Source organism: Monodelphis domestica, chromosome 5 (genome assembly GCF_027887165.1).
Source record: "Monodelphis domestica isolate mMonDom1 chromosome 5, mMonDom1.pri, whole genome shotgun sequence".
Classification (NCBI taxonomy): domain Eukaryota; kingdom Metazoa; phylum Chordata; class Mammalia; order Didelphimorphia; family Didelphidae; genus Monodelphis; species Monodelphis domestica.
In genome coordinates, this window is record NC_077231.1 from 31,215,803 (window position 1) to 31,237,568 (window position 21,766).

The 21,766-nt window shown below is 36.2% G+C and overlaps 1 protein-coding gene across 9 annotated transcripts in view; it reads left to right on the plus strand.

Moving 5' to 3' along the window:
• Positions 1-21,766, plus strand: part of LOC103101358 (cyclic AMP-dependent transcription factor ATF-7) — a 96,516-nt gene that overhangs the window by 345 nt on the left and 74,405 nt on the right. The window lies entirely within an intron of this gene.

Here is a 21,766-nt window from a genome sequence, read left to right on the forward strand (position 1 = left end):
GGCGCCGGGGTAGTGGGTATTGGCGGTGGTGCCGACCAATGGGAAGCGGCCTTTTGGCTGAAGCGGGATGCCTCCCCCGCCTTCCCTCCGTGGGGGGCGGGGCCAGGGGCCTGAAGTGAGGGGAGAAGTGGGTCACAAAGTGCCCCCCCCTCGTACGCCGGCCGGGGCGACCCCAGAGAAAAGGGGAATCCAGTTTGTGGAGGGGTCATGGAATGTGGGTAGAGCTACCAGTCAGAAAAAGGGAGACGGTCCGGGATTGGCAAGGAGTTGGGGATCTGGTGTCGGGGGACCAGAGGGAAGGCTCCAAGGAGTTAGGAGTCTGCGTTGGGTGGGCCGGAGGGATGGAGAGAAAGAGATGGCAAAGAGCGGGGCTGCAGGGCTGTTCGGGTGCGGGCACTTTCCATAGCATCCAGGCAGAGAGGAAGTGTGGTTCTAGGGCACAAAGTTTTTGACGGTGGGAAGGGGGACATGGGTGGGGTTTGGGAGACCCAGAAGTTATAGGATGTGACTGGATGGTCAGGATTCGGGTCTAAGAGGGGAGATGGCCAAGTGCAGGGCATGGAAGCCTTTGGTCCTGAAGAGAAGTTGGAAGATGGTAGGGGAGTGGGCGGGCGGGTGTGTGAAGGCGTGGACTTAATTGGGGAGGAGTTGGAAGATAGTATGTATAAAGGAGGAGATAAGCAGTGAATCCAAGATTTGGATGACCTGCTAGGATGAGAATAAACTTCATTTGTCCCTGCTCATTCCACTGATCTAGAAATGGAATGTGAACTGTCCTAGGTGGGGCTCGTGAGGAAAGGTTATGTTGATTTGAATTGTTTTATATTTTCTTTATATCCCAAACCTTTCCCTAATCCCTGGCCACCCTCACCACCACCACCACCCTTTTTTACCTATTTAGAAGTTAATTTTCTACTTTGGGAGGGTATTGGTGCCCCTGAAGGTTTTGTCCTAACAAGTGTGAATTTGTGAGTGTGCCATCTTCCTTGACTGGCTTAAAAAAAAAGTGCCATAATTCCTGGGTAGGCATAAGATTATCCAACTAAACACAAGGAAAGCTCCAAATGCATTTGTTTTGTGAAATTTAAACCTCATTCACTAATAATCTTCAAGGAGTTGTTAAATGGGGAAATATTTGGAGATTAAGGATAGGAACTGGATCTTTGATTTTATTGATATATCTCCCAGATGAGAAAAACTGCCTCCACTCATTCATGCATTCTTTCCCAAGAATTGCCCAGAGCCTTGGTTAAATGATTTCCTCAGGTCACACAACTTGTATGTGTAAGAAGTGAGACTTAAACCTATGTCCAGCTCTGTCAAACTATAACAGTGTTATCAAAACTCCAATATAAAGGAGGGCTACTAAATTGTATATAAGGATACCTATTGGCTCCATATTGACTTATAAAATCACCCATTTATGTATTTCTCTTTTCATCAATACAGCAACACATTGAAATCAGAAAGGAACTTCATTTTAATCTGGTTCCAGTGGCACTAGGGACTTCTGGATCCCATGCTGCTGATTGTTTTGACACTTCTGCAGTATACCATCATACCTCTGAATCCTGTAAAGGAATTATGGATTTAGGAAAAGGTAGTAAATGCAAGCAGATAACCGATTTCACCAAAAATAAAGAAACTGAAAATTAATTTTTCTCTTTATTATAACTAGGCTAAAAATAGCATAAAGTCCTAGTTAAGGTCAACATTAATGGAAATCAGACTTTTTTCCCTAAGGGCAAGGCAGACCAGGGTTTAGTGACTTGTCCAGGATCATACAACTATAAAGTGTCTGAGGCCACAGTTGAACCCAGGACCTCCCATCCCCAGGCCTGATTCTCTATACACTGAGCCATTTAGCTGTCCCCCAAACATTTTTTTCTTATGCAAGGAGGATTTAAATGGTAAATGAGGTTCATTGCAAACCATAACTTCGATAAAAAATGTTTGAGAGTAACTATAGTATTATTGGTTTGTTCTTAAAAGCAGTTTGAACCCAGAAAGATTCTTTCAAGTTTTTTTCAATACCTTTCAACAGTTCAGTGGAACAATGCAGCCAATTCGTTTGTCTCTTTGCTATTACTGAGATTTTTCTTTACAATTCCTTTTTTACTATTGCCAATAAAGTATATCTAAACAACTATATTCAACAACACTTGTTGAAGCTTTTTACCCCTTTTATAGGAAATTGCCATTATAATAAATGGCATAGTTTTCTAATTGTTTATTTGGGGTCTGGTATCTCACGTTATTACTAGAGTTAGTTACTGGATATTACTAGCAGCAATTCCAAAAATACCCAAGGAGCAAGAAAAATGTACCTCATTTTATCCCCTCATCTCAAGATATGATGGTTTGACTTGGGCTTAAGTTTCTGGTGCTAATAATACATACCCATTGAAACTATGAAGAGAGTATAATACTGCTCATTTCTTAAACTTCTACTAGATCAGAGTTCACACCCCCGAAGTGATTTCAGTGTTGTGATTTTTAAGAAACTTTGTTTATCATGGCTTTTAAACTTGGTAGCTCCTGTTACTATATCTTCTCTTCCTCACAGTAAACACACGGAAAATTGTGGGGTTAAAAAAACTAGGTCTTAAGCTATAACTTTGCCTCAAGTGAAGTCCTTGGCTCTGTCTGTGCACAGCTGCTCTGAAATTCTCACAAGTTATTGTTCAAAGCATGTCAAGACTAAATTTTTCCTTGGCTGCAGTGGGAGGGAGCCAGAGGTAAAGTAACCTATCCAATTCTGATAAGGAGGGGCCTTCTTGCAAGGAAGTTTTAGGTGGAGGGGAAAAAAAACAAAAATCAAAGCCACTTACATCTACAAAATATGCAGTACTCTTCAAAAAATTGCCAGGAAGTGGGCCAGGTAGGACAGATAATTCTTAAATTTCTTAAAAGATAGTAAAGCTGAAGTAAAAAGTTGATATTATTTATATTTTTTTGGTTTGGGTTTTTCAGGTAATTTGACACTGACTTTGGAGACACAATCTTTTTTAAACATTTCATTAAAATGATTTCTCAATTTTCTTTAACCATCACCCATTTGAAATTATTCCTTCTTGTAGCAGGCTAATTGATTTTTCATTTTGGGACAGCATAAATTTCAGTGACTGAAATTTCTGAACCTACCTCTAAAACACATCACCCACAGCTTTTGCATAGTTTTTTCTTGCATATGCCTCGTTAGTTAAACAATCAATATATGTTCCTCTTCACAAAATATGCTAAAGTTTCTTGTCACTAGATCATTTCTATTCTGGAAACTTTCATAAGAATAAATAAAAGAATTCAGCAGTGAAACTCATTCTCCAAAAATGGGTAGAAAAAAATACTAGACCTAGTCAAGACTTTAGAGATTATCTCACCCAGCCCTCTCATTACAGATTAGAAAACTGAATTGTAGAAAAGTGAAGCTTCACAAAAGAGAGCATTTTGTTTAGGGAAAGGGGAAGAGGCAAGCATTTATTAAGCATTACTATGCTTACCATATTTTACCAATATTATTTCTTTTGATCTTTATAACAACCCTGTGAAGTAGCTTTTACTATCCCCATTTTAGATTTATAAGAAACAGAGAGGTTAGATAACTTGCCCTGAGTCACACAACTCATGTCTGAGATCAGCTTTGAATGCAGGTTTTCCTGATTTCAGGCCCAGTCCTCTAGCCACTTTCCTACCTAGCTGTTTCCACTAACAAGTTTAGAACTTATTAATGCAATTTTCTAAGTTTATCATACAATATGCTAAAGATGATTAGTTTTGCAGTTGAACCAGGTCTGCTCTTCCATTTAAAAAATCCTGGCAATAGGTTTCATGAGAGTTCATTTAAGATCATTAAATTTATATTTGAGTATTTTAGTTGATAAAAACAATTTTAATATGCTTTTTTAAGTTTTACTTTTCTCAAAGTTGCAAATTATGAATGAAAGGATTTAAAATGCAATTTTAAATAATGTAGAAGGGCAGAAGAAAGATGTACTTTCTCTTAATAAATTCTCATAAATCTGACTTTGTTTACATGAGATTCTATGAGGAAAGCAGGAAGATGGATTAATGACCTCCCAGGGTCTTTTTTCCAGGCCTGGGATTCATAGACACTTTCTCAGATTAAGGTGCCTACAGAAGGAGAACCAGGAAGAGAAATGGACAATAAGGAAAATAAAATGAAACATTTCCCTAGACCCAGTGGGAATGAAAGAGCAAACAATAAGCAACAAAAATGGTGAGGAATAACTCCTCCTTTGAACTAAATGTCATTTCTAAAAAAATTTGAAGATGTGAAATGACCTTGATGCAAAAAATAAAATTATATTTTACAATTAAATATATTATGTTGGTTTGCATGTTCTGGTTTTTATTGTGACTTCTCCCAGCATTTTATCCATGGAGCTTTGTATTGAGAGAGTAGTTTTCTCTGTTCAATGTTCTTATTTAACTTCTTTCCCTTTTCTTTTATTTGCTTTGTTGTTTGGAATTTTTTCCTTGCTTCTGAATTTGTGTCTCTTTCCTTTAGTACTGCCTAAAACAATGATTTCTTACTTTATTTTGGAACATTTAAGGGGCTTCTACTTAAGTCAAAGATTGTTACAAAGTTCATTTTTATAACTTTTAATGTATATGCTGTATAACACTTTCTGAGAAAGGAATGTATTATTAACCCTTTAACAAAGGCAAGGAATTCTAGCACAGAAGATAATTTTAGTGTTTTTTTGCTTTATGTAATAGCTAACATTTTAAGGTTTACAAAATATTTTGCATGTTTTCTCATTTGGTCCTCAGTATATCTGTATAAGGTGCTATCAGTATCCTCATTTAACAGCTTCCAAAACTGAAGCTGACCTAGGTTAAGTAACTCATCCAGGGTCACACAGTTAAGTGCCAGAGGAAAAGTGCTTTATACGTGCTACCTAATTTATATTTTTTTCCTTTTTTTTTTCAATTACACAGACACAATTTTTTGGCAACTAATTTCTGACATTTTAAAATTCAGATTCTTCTCCCCTCCCTTCCAGTGATAAATAATCTGATATAGATAGTACCAAGTGCTTTCATGCAATACATATTTCCATATTGTTCATGCCATGAAAGAAGATACAGATCACACATGCAATAAAAAATTCACAGAGATAAAGTGGAAGATCTGTAGTCATCATCTGCTTTGATCTGTAATCATTCTCCAACAGTTCCTTCCTTGACTGTGGATATCATTTTTCATCATGAGGCCATGAGTCCTTTGTGGATATCTAGGAAATTTGCTTAGGATACAGATCCCAAGATGGTCTTGCTGAATCAAAGGTCTGCATAGTTTAGTCTTTCACAGCTAATCATCATACAATATTCCTGTTACTGTATGTTCTCCTGTATGTATGTATGTATGAGTTTATGTAAGTCTTTCTAGGTTTTTCTGAACTCATCCTGTTCCATCATTTTTTATGGCACAATAGTATTCCATTACAACCATATACCACAGTTTGTTCAGTCATTCTCCAATTAATGGACATCTCCTCAGTTTCCAATTCTTTGCCATTACAAAAAGAGCTGCAAAAAATATTTTTGAACAGGTATATCCTTTTTCATAATCTCTGATCTCTTTGGGGGTATTGACTCAGGGGTGGTATTGCTGGGTTAAAAAACATGCATAGTTTTATACCCCTTTAGGCCTGGTTCCATATTGCTCTCCAGAGTGATTATCAATTCACAGTTCTACCCACAGTGTATTAGTGTCCCAATTTTCCCACATCCTCTCCAATATTTATCATTTTCCTTTTTAGTCATATTAGCCAATCTGATAGGTATGAGGTAATATCTCAGAATTGTTTTAATTTGCATTTCTCCATAATCAGTAGGAATTTGGAGAATTTTTTCATATCACTCTAGATAGTTTTGATTTCTTCTTCTGAGAATTGCCTGTTCATATCCTTTGACCATTTATCAATTGGGGAATGATTTGTAGTACTATAAATTTGAGTTGGTTCTCTATATATTTGAGAGATTGGACCTTTTTCAGAGACACCGGATATAAAATTTTTTTCCTAATTTCTTGTTTCCCTTCTAATCTTGGTTGCATTGGTTTTATTTGTACAGAAACTTTTTAATTGTATGTAATCAAAATTATCCATTTAATTTTCTGTAAGTTCTCTTTATCTTAATTGGTCATAAATTCTTCCCTTATCCATAAATCTGTCAGGGAAATTTTTCCATGTTCCCCTAATATGTGTATGGTATCTCCATTATGCTACTTGATCCTTAGAACAACCCTGAGAAGTAGGTGCTGTTTTTTATCCCCTTTTATATTTGTGCTGATCATTTACAAGAGACATCTCCATCCCAAAACTGAGTTTTATTAGAACATATACTATCATGAATTCATTTTGTAGGCTTTTTCTCTATTGGGTAGCAATTGTTGTATCTAAATCTTTTCATTCTTTTGAAGTTATTTTGAATTATTTTTATATTATATTTGAAACAGCTAGGAAGCACAGTGTATAATTAGGAATACCTGACTTCAAAATCAGCCTCAAGACACTTACTAGCTGTGTGACTTAAGTGACTAGCAAATCACTTAACCTCTATCTGCTTTTGTTGCCTCAAAAAGGGATAATAACAGTACCTGCCCTCCTAGAGTTGTTGTGAGGATCAAATGAGATAATGTTTGTAAAGCTGGTAGACTATGTGCCTATGTGTATGATTATTTCCATCCCTTTCCTAGATAGACTTTAAAAGTTTCTCTTTTCTCCCAAATTCTGCTTTTTTCCTTGCTGGACATCAACTACTGAATTCCAACTGTAGAGATTCCTAATGAAAAATAACTTAATGGGCTTATGACCTGGGCCTTTCTGGAAGTAGAAATGTCTTACCAGCTCTTACCCCAGTTTTCTCAACTGAACTATACCTTCTTTCCTTTGGGGAATGAAATTACCTCCTAGCATCTGCATGAAGGGCAGATTTTCCACTTATATCAGGACATGATAGCAAAAGTAGACATATGCTGAAACTTTAAATGTTTTCAAGGCCTTAGTTCTTTAGATTAGAATATAGCAAAATTCTATCTTGAAATTGAAATGTACTATTTTGTAAAATCTGCATGATTTGTTAAGGACAGTACTTATGTTCCATATTATTCGTTTTGATTCTTGAATGCTTTGCCAATATTCAATCAGACTTTATCAAACATGGGTGACACTGGGGTATTGTGCTGATGAGCCAGATTATTTTTTCCTCTTTTTCCTTACACTTCATCTGAACTTATTTTTCATAACAATTCTGGTACTAATATAACCTGCTATCCTACTTTCAAACCAAACTCATTTAAGTTCTAGACAAGCAAAATAAGAGTCCTCTAGTTTTTCAGATCTTTGTTTGGAGCCAGTAAAATTCAGTTAGAGTGAACTGGGACACTGCCAAATAAATAATTGTAATTAGTGGGTTTATCCATAGTACTATGTGGTTAGTCTCTAGATAGAACTGTAAAATAGATCTTCCCTAGAACTTGTCAGAACCTTCATAATTGTCACTCTGGGATGATGATGCAGATGTCCTCTACTGGGTATATCATTAATCCTGAAGTTTGAGATAGATTTTTTTCAGAGGTTTTGTTTTTGTTTTTATTCGGTAAACTGCTTAAATTAAAAACATTTAAACTTTTTGGTGGACTAATGCTCATGAAATTACATACAAAGACTCTAGATTTGATTGCTACCAGTCTATTGTTTTAGAGAACATGATTCATCTAAAAGGGGAAAAAGAACAGAATTTGAATGGTGTTACCAGTTTCCAGGAATTTTTCTGCTTTTAAAGTGTATAAGGAGACCAGTGGAAGTATTCAACATTTCAGTGTTCTATACTTTTTTTTTATATAGTTTAGCTTCCTGTTGCCATTTCAATAAATTCCTGTTCTCTCTCTTTTTTTTTTAAACCCTTACCCTCCATCTTGGAATCAATGCTGTGTATTGGTTCCAAGGCAGAAGAGTGGTAAAGGCTAGGCAATGGAGGTTAAGTGACTTGCCCAGGGTCACACAGCTGGGAAATGTCTGAGGCCACATTTGAACCTAGGACCTCCCATCTTTAGGCTGGCTCTTAATCCACTGAGCTACCCACCTACCCCCTGTTCTCTTTTGCTCTTGCCTGATTCCAAACTATTTGAGAACTTATAGTGGTTCTGGTATATTCTAATAGCCTAACCTAGATAGAGTTTTTCATACTTTCTTTGAGTAGTTGCCTAAGTGACAAGTACAAAACTGTACCAGATAGTGTCTAAGTTTGAAATTTTTTCCTTTCCTGATTTTTAATTGTTTGCTGCAAAAATGATTTAGTCTATTTAAACCAGCTTTCTTTGGTACCTGTCCCTACATGTCTGAGTTATACAACCAAAATTCATTTCTGCATTTTCTCTTAATTGTTCCATTTAGGGTACTCTGTTTTTGTATTAGTCCTAAAAGCATCCCATCAGTATGCTACAAATCAGAAAGGGTTATAGGCTCTCAAATTGAACAGGTTAAATGCTACTACATGGATATCTAACTTAGAAAATTGAATGTGAAAAAAATTTGTGTACAGGTACATCTGTGATTGGTTATTTTCATTGCATAAAGACTTACTTTATACAGGGACTTACCACATTCATATCAAATTCCTTTAGTGAAAAATATGTTGTCTCATGTGGTAGAGAAAATGGCAGCTAGTTGGTGGATAAGTGGGTTAGTCCTGGAGTTAGTAAATCTCATCTTCTCCTGAGTTCAAATCTGGCCTCAGACACTTAACTAGCTATGTAACCCTGGGCAGATTTCTTAACCCTGTTTGCCTTGGTTTCCTCATCTATAACATGAGCTGGAGAAAAAAATGGCAAACCACTCCAGTATTTTTGCCAAGAAAACCCCAAATACAGTCACAAAGCGTCTGACAGGACTGAAAATAACTGAACAATAACAAGAGGAAATAAAGTATTCTGGTTAACAGTTACCATATTTAATCACATAGGTATTACCAACATTTACAAAATTAAAACATAGTAAAAATTGACTTCTTAAAATATACAAAAAATATAATATGTTTAATTTAGGAGGTAATTTAGGGTCATCATTCAGCTCATTGATTCAGCAGATAAATTATTGAGAACTTACTATGACAAAGGCACTGCAAAGTATTGTGGAGTATACAAAGATGTATGACAAACTTATTTTTTAAAAACAACAGACAATGAGCATTAATTATTATATAAGTTCATAGAGGGTTAGTTAATAAAGACATCTAGTTGATAGAATGTTTCATGAACCAACTTTTGTATTTAAAATGATTCAATTTGGAAAAACCAGATTTTCATGTAACTTTATGGTAACATATATATTGCATTAATATATCTTGATTATAAGTGACTGTTAGTATTACCAACTACCTTTTGTACATTTTCAGCAGGATATCCCCTACCATGTAGGTAAGACACCCTCAGTTTGTCCAAAATAAAACTCTTTATCATTTACCTCCTCTATCCCAACCTTTTTTAATTTTCCTGTTTTTGTGGAGGACCTTTCAGTCACTTAAGTTTGCAGAGTTTTCTCTGACTTTCTCTCTCTCTCTCTCTCTCTCTCTCTCTCTCTCTCTCTCTCTCTTTCTCTCTCTCTCTCTCTCTCTCTCTCTCTCCATATCTTGTCATTTGCCAAGTCTTGCTATTTTTACATTCTCCAAATCATTCTCCACATTTCTTGAATCCATCTCCTCTCCCCTCATGTGGCCACCACTGTAGTTCAATCCTTTACCATCATCTGCCTGGATTATTGGAATAGTCTCCTCATTGGTTTCCTTGCCAGCTAGATGCTACAGTGAATTAGAACTCTGGGCCTGGAGTCAGGAAGATCACACTTACTAGTTGTGTGACCTCAGGTAAATTACCCAGCCTTTTTTTTTTATCTCAGTCCCCTCATCTGTAAGATGAAGTAAATAATAGTACCTATTTCTCTCAGAGTTGTTGTGAGGATCAAATTAGATAATATTTGAAAAGTGCTTAGCACACAGTAGGTGCTTAATGTTTGTTTCATTCTTCCTTCATTTCCTTTTCCAGGCCATCTTCAGTGCAGCATCTAGAGTGATTTTCATAAAGCACAAGTCGCAAGGAATTGCAGGGGCCCCCTAGTATCTAGGATCAAATATAAAGTCTTTGGTTTAGGATCTAAAGCCAATCACAACATGGTTCCAAACTACCTTTGAAGAAAAATCACATATTATTAACCTCTTTCTACTCCATGGCCCTGCCAAATACACTGTGTCCTCTCTGTCCTTTGCACAGGCTGTCCCTCATGTCTAGAATTCACTCTCACCTTATCACAAGCCTCTTAGATCCTGGCTTGCTTTAAATCCCAGCCCATATACCATATCCAACATGATACCTTACCTGGAACACTCCTAGATACTAGTGCCTCTTTTTTCCCCCATTCCTCACTAAAATTACCTTGTATTTATTTTGATTATGTGTAGGTATGTGTGCATGTGTTTCTCCCTGGTATCCTTGTCTTTACTTTGTATAGATTTTGTATATACTAATAGATATGCATGTGTGCATATATATCTACACAAATGTAAATGTATATATGAGAATTACTTATATATCTTGTATACCAAAGACAATTATGGTACAGAGGGTTTTTTCCTATTATCCTGGGTGTATTCATTTTGTACAAAAGCTTTGTTAGTTTCACATATCTATTTTATCTTTGGTTCATATTTTTGTTTTATCTTTTGTTATTGCTTCTATCTCTTTGTTTAGTTAAACTGTCTCCTAATTCATAGTGGTGAGAGGCATATGATCTCTTCTAAATTTTTTATATTATGTTCACAGATTCATTTGGAATGTCACATGGAATATGGCATAAGTGTTAGTCTAAGCCTAATTTTTTCCAGACTGCTTTCTAGTTTTCCCAGCTGTTTTTATCAAATAGGGTATTTTCCTAAGTAATTTGTTTTCTGGCTTATTGAACAGTGGGTTATTGGATTCCATTGTTTTTTATTCTTCCTTGTCTAGTTTGTTCCATTCAGCATTCTCTATTTTTTAGCCAATAAGTTTTTTTAACTTAAATTTTTTTTCATTTAATATGTAGAAACAATTGTAAACAAATGTTTTCTGACATTTGTGATTCAGATTCTCTCCCCCACTCCCTTCTACTTCACTTTCCATCAGTTCATATAAGTCTTTCAGATTTTTCCAAACTCATCCCGTTCTTCAATTTTTATGGTACAATACTCTTCCTCCAATATAACCATATACCACAACTTGTTTAGCTATTTTCCAATTACTGGACACTCCCTCAGTTTCTAATCCATTACAAGAAGAGCTGCTAAAAATATTTTTGTACAAGTAGGTCCTTTTCCACTATCTCTGATTTTGGCATACAGACCCAGTCTTGATATTACCAAGTCAAAGGGTATGCACTATTTTATGGCCCTTTCAATACCAGATAGTTTTAATGAATCTTGTTTTAAAATAAAGCTTGAGATTTGGGAGTGCTATTTCCCATTTCCCACCTCTTCTCATAATTTCCCTTGATATTTTAGAAATTTTATTTTTCCAAATTAATTTTGATATTATTTTATTTGATATTATTTATTAAGGTGTCTCTCTTTGATAATTTGAAGTGATTACACTTAAAATGCAAATTAACTTTGGTAGTATTGGAACAGTCTAGTCATGACCACTAACTTAACTATTCCTCCATAAATTATGTTCTTTATTTCTATAAGCAGTACTTTTATTTTGGAGAAATTTTATTTAAGTAGCTAAGTTAGAATATTTTTCCATGGTTACAAGATTCTTTCCCTCCCCTCTTCCCAACCCTCTCCTGTAGCTGATGCACAATTCCACTGGGTTTTACATGATCAAGGCCTATTTCCATATTATTGATATTTGCACTAGGGTGATCATTTAGAGTCTACATCCCCAGTCATATCCCCATCAATCCATGCATGTGATCAAGCAGTTGTTTTTCTTCTGTGTTTCTATTCCCACAGTTCTTCCTCTAAATGTGGATATCGTTCTTTCTCATAAGTCCCTCAGAATTGTCCTGGATCATTGCATTGCTACTAGTACAGAAGTCTATTATGTTTGATTGTGCCACAGTGTATCAGTCTCTGTGTACAGTGTTTTCCTGGTCCGCTCCTTTCACTCTGCATCAGTTCCTGGAGGTTGTTCCAGTTCATATGGAATTCCTCCAGTTCATTATTCCTTTGAGCACAATAATATTTTACCAGCAACAGATACCACAATGTGTTCAGCCATTCCCCAATCGAAGGGCATCCCCTCATTTTCCAATTTTTTGCTACCACAAAGAGCACAGCTATGAATATTCTTGTATAAGTCTTTTTTTTAAGGAGCACTTTATAATAGAATCTAGTCAGGCAATTTGTATGCTTTGCTAAATTGATCTCTGTATTCTGTAGTTATTTGGAATGGGATTTCCTTTCTGTTGCTTCTTGGGGAGATATATACATATATATATATATGTATATATCTCCCCAAGATTATATATATATATATAATTTTTTGAGGGTTTGTTTTGTAGCCTGCAACTTTGTTGAAGCTATTGCCTCAATTAGAACCATTGCTAATTCCCTAAGATTTTCTAAGTCAACCATCTTTGCTCAGCTTTATACTTTTAGTTGCTTTCTCATGTCTTTATTGTTATTGTCAGCATTTTTAGAACTACATCAAAAAATAGTGAGGGGGAGAGTATTTTACTTACTACTATTTTGGGGGGAATGTTTCTAGTGTATCCCCACTGCAAATGATGATTTCTTTTGGTTTTAGATAAATAATTCTCATATCAGTTAATATTGGTTAAGGTTCCTTCTGAGGCTATACTTTGTAGGGGTTTTTGCATAAATGAATGTTGTATTTTGTCAGGGACTTTTTCCTCATCTATTGAGATAATCATATATTTTTAAATTTTTTGCTTTTAATGCAATTAATTATATTGATTGTTTTACTAATGCTCATATACTTGCATCTCTAGCATCCTTTATATTTACACACATATACTGTTGTGCATATATGTTTTCTCCCAATGAAATGTAAGCTTGAGCTTAGGAATGTTTGGTTTTTGTCTTTGTCTCTTCAGAAACTAGCATAATACTTAGCATGAAGTAGAAGCTTTGTAAATGTTTTTTTAACTGATCAATTGTCTGAAAAAGACAGGATTTACTGGCCTATCAAGAAGGTAACAGATAGTTAAGAGAATGCCTAGTTGCCTTTGGCAAATTTAAGCCAGTCCTGTGGTCCTGAAAAACTGGTGACAGCTAAGCCTCTCACAGTTAGTTATCTTGAAAGATTGTGGAGAACAAAAGTATGATAGGCCCGAAACAAGGTCAAATATCCTGATTTTCAAAAATAGGAAGTGAATATAGAGTGCTTCCTCTTTATTCCTAACAAAGCCCTATAATATAATCAATACTGAGTATCAGTTCCAAGACAGAAAAGTGGTATGGGCTAGATAGTTGGGGTTAAGTGACTTGCCCAGGGCCACACAGCTGGGAGGTATTTGAGGTCAGGTTTGAATCCAGGACCTCCTGTCTCCAGGTTTGGCTTTCTATGTACTGCGCTACCTAGTTGCCCCTCTATAATTTATTACTAAAGGAATAGGTAAAGAACATCTAGAAAAGGAATTGTTGATTGCAAAATCCAGCAAAAAACCGGCAAGAACAAGTCATCCATATTAACCCCATTTCCTTTTTTGACAGAGTTCTTAGATTGTTAGATCATGAGGAAGCTATAGTGTACCTCAATTTTAGGAATCAGTTTGACAGTTTCTTTTATTCTTGTGGACAAGATGGATAGGTATGGGCTAGGAAATAGTACTTAGGTAGATTCAGAACTGGTTGAATAACCCCAAAAATAGTAATTAATGATAGTGTCAGCTGAGACAGTGATCTCTAGTGGAATGCCCCAAGAATCTATCTGTGTTCTTGGCCATGTCATATGTAACATTTGTATCAGTGATTAGGATGAAGGCATTAATGTCATACTAATTGAATGTGTAAGTGACAAAAAAGAGAGCTAACAAATTGGATGTCAGTCGTGATTTTAAAAGCTATTGATAGTCCAGACAGAACATTGGGCTGTTCTGATAAAGTCAAATTTAATAGGGAATGGTGCAGTGCCTTACACTTAAGTTCAGAATATCAACTTTATAAGCACAAGATAGAGGAGAGGTGACTAGAGAAACTTATCTGAAAAAGTTCTGGGGTTTTAGTGAAGAGCAAGCTCAGTGTGAATGTAGCCCTGTAATATGACAACAGAAAAAAGCTGATGCTATCTTAAACTCATTCAGAGGGACATAGCATACAGTACTAGAGAAGTAATAGCACCAATTTAGGTCTGAACAGGACAGAATACATTTGGAATGTTGTATTTAATCCTGGTGAACACATTTTAAAAAGAACATTATAATGAATTTAGAACACCCAGAGGAGGGTGAGTAGGATCTAGTGAAGGTCATTCACACTTTGCCATATTCACATTATTTGAAGGAACTGGGGACATTTATTTATTTGTATAATCTTATTTATTTTGCCAATTACATGTAATAAATTTTCACACAAATTTTCTTAAGTTATATCATCAAACTTATCTCCCTCCCTCCTTTCCCTTCTCCCTTCCCAGTGCTGGCAGGGGATTCAGTCTAGGTTATACATGTATTATCATGCAAAACATTTCCATATTGTTCATTTTTGTAAGCGAGTAATCTTATAAAACCAAACCCCCAAATAAACCAAAATAAACAATTGAAAAATCATATGCTTCCATTTGCATTCTGACACCAATAGTTCTTTCTCTGAAGGTGGATAGCATTTGTGTGAAGGAAAATATCTCCATCTCCTACTGCATCCCACTGGTGGGTGTCATATCTAATGGCCTGGTATCCCCTGGGGCCCCCAATGTCACCATGGAGGGAGGAGCTCAGGGGATTTAAAAATGTAATTTCAGGAAGGAGAAGGGCTCTTCTTTTACATGATAGATCTATGTCAAGCCTGCAGCAGCAGCAATGGATATAGGGCAGTGATAGTGAACCTTTTAGAGACTGAGTGCCCAAATGACAATTCTCACATGGCATGTGAACCCCCCTGCCTTACCCCAGACAGGAGAGGGAGGAAGCACTCCCATTGGGCTGCTGGACAGAGGGGTGGGTGAAATGAGAAACATCCTCAGGCACATGTGGAGAGGGAGAGGGGAGCAGCCCTGTCCGGCTGTGCCATAGGTTCCCTAACATGGGTATAGGACCTTAGCCAGTCAAATGGGGAATTGATTCTATTCAGGCTAATCTTTCCTTAAGGAAAAACATATCTCTCTCTTTTTTCTTCTCTCTCACTCTCACATTCTTAATACATTCTTTGTCCTAGATCATTGTATTGCTGAGAATAGCTAAGTCTATCACCTAGATCATTCCATAATATTGCTGTTACTGTGTATAATGTTCTCCTGGTTGTGCTTATTTCACTGCATCAGTTCATGTGGGTCTTTCCAGTTCTTTCTGAAATCATCCTGTTCCTCATTCCTCGCAGCACAGTAATATTCCATCACTATCATATACCACAGCTTGTTCAGCCATTCCCTAATAGATGGACATCCCTTTAGTTTCCATTTATTTGCCACCACAAAAAGAGCAACTATAAATATTTTTGTACAAGTAGACCCTTCCCCCCCATTTTTTAAATCTCTTCAGGATATAAGCCTAGTAGTGGTTTTATTGGATCAAAGTGTATACATTGTTTTATATACCTTTGGGCACAATTCCAAATTGCAGAATGATTGGATCAGTTCAGAATTCCAGTAGCAGTGCATTAGTGTCCCAGTTTTGCCACATCCCTGCCAACATTTATCATTCTCCTTTACTGCCATCTTGGCCAGTCTGATAGGTATGAGGTGGTACCTCAGAGTTGTTTTAATTTGCATTTATCCCATTAAGAGGGATTTATAACATTTTTTCATGTGATTATTGATAGCTTTTATATCTTCATCTGAAAACTACATATTCATATCTTTTGACCATTTGCCAATTGGGGAATGATTTGTATTTTCATAAACTTGATTTAGTTCCCTATATATTTGAGAAATTAGACCTTTATCAGAGAAATTTATTATAAAAAAAATTTTCCCCAGTTTGTTGTTTCTCTTCTAATCTTGGTTGCATTGGTTTTGTTTGTACAAAACCTTTTAAATTTAATATATTCAAAATTATTCATTTTCTATCTTGAAATGTTCTTTTCTGTTTGGTCATAAATTTTTCATTTCTCCATACATCTAACAGGTAAACTATTCATGTTCCCCTAATTTAATTATAATATCACCCTTATGTATAAATCATATACCCATTTTGACCTTATTTTGGTATAAAATATGAGATGTTGATCTAAACCTAATTTTTCCCATACTGTTTTCCAATTTTTCCAGCAGCTTTTGTCAGATAGTGAGTTCTTATCCCAAAATCTGGGATCTTTGGGTTTATCAAACACTAGATTGCTGAGATCATTTACCCCTATTCTCTTCCATTGATCCACCATTCTATTTCTTAGGCAGAACCAAATTGTTTTGATGATTACTGCTTTAAAGTACAGTTCAAGATCTGGTGGTACCTCTAGTCCAAGAACTGGGGATATTTAGCATGGAGAAGAGAAGATATGTGTTATGTCATATCTGTTTTCAGGTATTTGAAAGGTTGTCATAGAGTAGGAGGTATAGAGAAGCACATTTACACTTGAAATAAGGAAAAACTGGGGGCAGCTGGGTAGCTCAATGGATTTGAGAACCAGACCTAGAAGACGGGATGTCCTGGGTTAAAATGTGGCCTCAGACACTTACTAGCTGTGTGACCCTGGGCAAGTCACTTAATCCCCATTGCCTAGCCCTTATTACTCTTCTGCTTTGGAACCAATACATAATATTGGTTCCAAGACGGAAGGTAAGGGAGAAGGGAGGGAGGGAAGAAGGAAGAAAGGAAGATCATATTTTTCCCCTCAGTAGAAGCTTTCAGGCTCAAATTATATGAGCCTTGGGATATTTATGAAGCAGATTTCAGATCAGATATGGGTTGGACTAGATACCTTCTAGGATTCTGTGAGAGCACCATTTTAGGCCACTTTCAAAATTTTTTTATTCAAACCAGATTTTGGGATAATGTGGGGAAGTATGGCCTGTTTTTTAATTACTATGGTACTATTGTCATACTAATGAAACCTTATAAACTAGATTTTAAGAATCTAGAATTTTTGGAATAGAAACATGAATCCCAGAGTGATATACTCCACTCTTACCTCCAGCAAAATGCCTTAGTCCTCATTTCCTGGAATTCACATAGCCTGTGTGGTGGCACACATGCTTGTTTGAATCCTTTCCCAAGAGAGTAAAACTAGTGTAATTCCAAGATGTTCAGGCTCTTGTGTGCAATGAGAGCCAGTGCTATGGTAGGATTGTGCAATGAGGACAGGAATAGTGTGAGAAGCCATCATTTTTCTGTTCTGAACTACAAATGAAATACTGCTATCACAATGCTGCCTCAACCATTTAATAGCTGGGTGATCCTGAGCAATTTACTTGACCTTTCTTAGCCTCAGTTTCTTCTTCATCTATAAAATGGAGATGATGATGATAATAGTAATAATAATACCTGCTTTTACAGGGTTGTTGAGAAGATCAAATGAGATATAAAAAAACTTTACAATGTTTTTTGTTTTTTGTTTTTTTGGAAAATTTTATTTAATTAGTCAACTTGGAACATTTTCCCTTGGTTACAAGAATCATATTCTTTCTCTCACCTCCCCCTACCCCTTCCCATAGCTAACGCGCAATTCCACTGTTTTGTTTTGTTTTGTTTTGTTTTGTTTTTTTAACCCTTACCCTCCGTCTTGGAAGAAATGCTGTGTATTGGTTCCAAGGCAGAAGAGTGATAAGGACTAGGCAATGGGGGTCAAGTGACTTGCCCAGGGTCACTCAGCTAGGAAGTGTCTGAGATCACATTTGAACCTAGGACCTCCCATCTTCTAGGCCTGGTTCTCAAATCCATTGAGCAACCCAGCTGCCCCCTCCACTGAGTTTTACATGTGTCTTTGATCAAAACCCATTTCCATGTTGATGTTTGCACTAGGGTGATCATTTAGAGTTTACATCCCCAATCATATCCCCATCAACCCATGAATCAAACAGTTGTTTTTCTTCTGTGTTTCTGCTCCCGCAATTTTTCCTCTGACTGTGGATAGTGTTCTTTCATGTAAATACCTCTGAGTTGTTCTGAATCACCGCATTGCTACTAGTAGAGAAGTCCATTACATTCCATTGTACCACAGTGTATCAGTCTCTGTGTACAATGTTCTCCTGGTTCTGCTCCTTTTACTCTGCGTCCATTCCTGGAGGTCTTTCCAGTTCACATGGAATTCCTCCAGTTCATTATTCCTTTGAGCACAACAGATACCACAATTTGTTCAGCCATTCCCCAATTGAAGAGCATCCCCTCATTTTCTATTTTTTTGCCACCACAAAGAGCGCAGCTATGAATATTCTTGTACAAGTCTTTTTCCTTATTATCTCTTTGGGGTATAAGCCCAGCAGTGCTATGGCTGGATCAAAGGGCAGACAGTCTTTTAGCGCCCTTTGGGCATAGAACTTTACAATCTCAAGACACCATATAATCAGATATTTTTGAAGGCTCAGCAGCTTTAAAAACTCTGGCTACCCTACTGTAAATGTTGGTTGTTTTTTTGAAAACTAAAAGGCATTTTACCCTGTTGAGTTTATTTCCATTGATTTTTATTTCTTCTGTGAAATCAAATGTCACTCAGTAAGTGTTGTAGCATTCAAAAAATTAGGTTTCTCTGCTAGAAGTATTATATTTTTTAGAGGTTTATTAAAGATTAAGAATTAAAGAAAATACAAAATAAGAAAGCATGTGCCTAGGAGGGCCGAATGACCCATTCACTTACACTACATCATGAGAGACGTGTCTGCTTGGAAGCAGAAGTAGGAAGAGAAACCCAGTAGGCTTTACAGCCACTTTAAATAGAAATTTTGATCTCGCCCAGGTAGGGATCTCAGTGAGATTAGAGGGCATCTCAGGAACTAGAGTAAGGACTTCTGGGGATTGAAGTCCGGGGTTCAAATCTCCATTTTTACAGTGTTTAATCTAGTTAACATTCATTGCTCTCAGAGTGTACACATGGTACTCAAAAGGTTGATTCTAGCAAAATTATTTTTTAATGCTTGACCCACCATGAGTTTTGGTATAACTTAAAGTTTAGGTTATATCAAATTTTTTGTATTAAGCTGTAAGTTTGTAATTTTAAAAATATTTATGATTGTTCTATACAAAATTTTATAGTTGGTAATGGGGGTGTTAATTTTTATTGGTTGGACTTGAATATATTAATTAGGTGGTCGCCAGGGATTTAATATCTAAATCCCAAAATGAATTACTAAAGTAAAATGTAATTTATGATAGTTTTATTTACAATAGGAGGGAAGATATTAAGGAATAAGAGAGAGAGAGAAAACTCTGGCTTCCTCTGAGCTAGGTAGAAATTCTAAGGCCCTAATCAGGGAAAAGAGTCTCAAGACGATGGGCCTTTCTAGGAGGTTTTCGCCTCCCAGAAAGGCAGGGTTACTAAGTCAGCCTTTCACTCACCAAGGGTGACCTCTAAATGAAAAACAGTCTGAGATCTCCTGCAGGAGCTCCTCCAGGGGTCCAGTTTCACAGCCAAGTGTCTTCACTCCAAGTCTTCAGTGTCTGTCTTCCAGTCACCCCTCGAGTGAGAGTTCTTCAATCTAACTCAAATCTCGAATAAACTTTTCTGGCCTCTGGTTCTCTTTTTAAAGATCTTTTTCTCTTGTGTCACCTCCCCTAAATTTCCTATCTACCAATCACAGCAGACACTCCTCTCCAGGACTGCCCACTCTTTAGTTCACACCTTCTTTGGTTAGATTATATCTCTTTTGGTTAACACCTTTTTGTAGATTACAGTTCAATCTTCCCAATAAAGGAAGAGCTAAGTACCTTCATTGTTACAATCTGGAGATAGCTAAATCCAATCTTCACAGGGAAAAAACCTCAGAATTATCTTATAAATTCATATATATTCATGTGTGTGTGTGTGTGTATTTGTATGTATATATAAGTTCATCCCTTATCAAAACAGGAAGCCCTTATATAGACCTGATGATTTTCAGTGAGAGAAAAATCCTTATCTCAGGATAGTCTATTTTGGACAGTTATAACAATTAAGAGATTTTTCCATACATTTAGCAGAAATCTGACTCCTTCATATACTGCTAGTTCTGCCATATCAGTCCAAGGAGAACAAATAAATTAAAAACTTTCAAATCAATAATATTTCATAGTCTTTTAAATACCTCACAATAGTCTTTATTATATTTCTCTCTACTGTCATCATTTTGATCACCACCAGTTTTTCAATTCCTTGCCAAAATGTGAGACCCAGAATTATGCATAAGACATCAAGTTATTGTTTCAAGTTGGATTAAAAAAACTACATTTCCCTTGTTTAGGATACTAAGCTTTTATTAATGTAGTCTAAGATAGTGATGATTTTTTTTTTTTTTGCTACTATGACCCTGTTAACTCATGTTTCACTAAAACCCCTAAATTTTTCTTTAAAGTGTGTAGAAACAGCATAAGAAGATTAGGGGTTTATATTCCAGCAAGGCTGTGGAATGCCCAGTGCACCCCAGTTTACAAAGTCTTTGGAAAACCATAGCTTAGAAATTACCAGACACATAGCCTGCTCCCTAGCATGAGAAAAACATGTATATTCTTCCAAGAAAAATTACTGGAGTTCTGTGAGAAGAACATACAATATTCTATACAAAACCAGGTCATACATTGACATTGTTGAATTGACATATTAAATTACCACCTACAGGATACTGTTCAAAGCCACCTAAGTAATTCCATTGTTTCTATCCTGTTAATCATTGACTTCCATTGTGAGTGATCTGATCCTTCTGCCTGACCCAGCCAATCTATAAATAGCTACTCCAATCAATAAACTTTGTTGCTGATCATGGAGAGATGTCTGTGTATCTCTCAATCAGTTTGGCCCTCTTGTAATCCCAGAATCATTCTTCTCACCCTAGTTTGTTGACCCAGAAGCTATTTGTAGAGCTGGCCCTTTACAAAAGTGAATCTTTGTTTAGCAGTTCTGTAATGTGATATTTTTTAGTGTGAGTTTTTGTTTAGCCATCTTTCCTGCACAGTTGCTTTTTTGAACCCAACTCTATATTTGTCTCATCTTATTAGGTTCTTTTAGAACACAATTCAAATTGGACTTGATCACACGTTCAGTATTTCAAATAACATGTGTATACCCTTTTACTACAGAGGGAGATACACCCACACTCCAGAATATTCATCGTACTTTTTGTAGCATCAAGGAATTGGCAACAAAATGGATATTACATAGGTTGGATAGTGACTGAACAAACTGTAATAATTCAATGTAATGGAATATTATTGCACAGTGATAAATTATCAATTCAGAGAAACATGCAAAAATTTGTTTTAATTGATGTAGTGAAATAAGTGAATCAGAAGAGAAATAATGCAAAATGACTACAACACTATAAATGAATAAAAGGAAAAAACAAACTGTGAGTGACTGAAAAATTCGTAATGGTCTTAGAGAACAGAAAAATCAAAACATTCTACCCTCTTAATAACTAGTTAACATTTTTATAGTATTTACTATGTACCAGGCACTGTGCTAAATA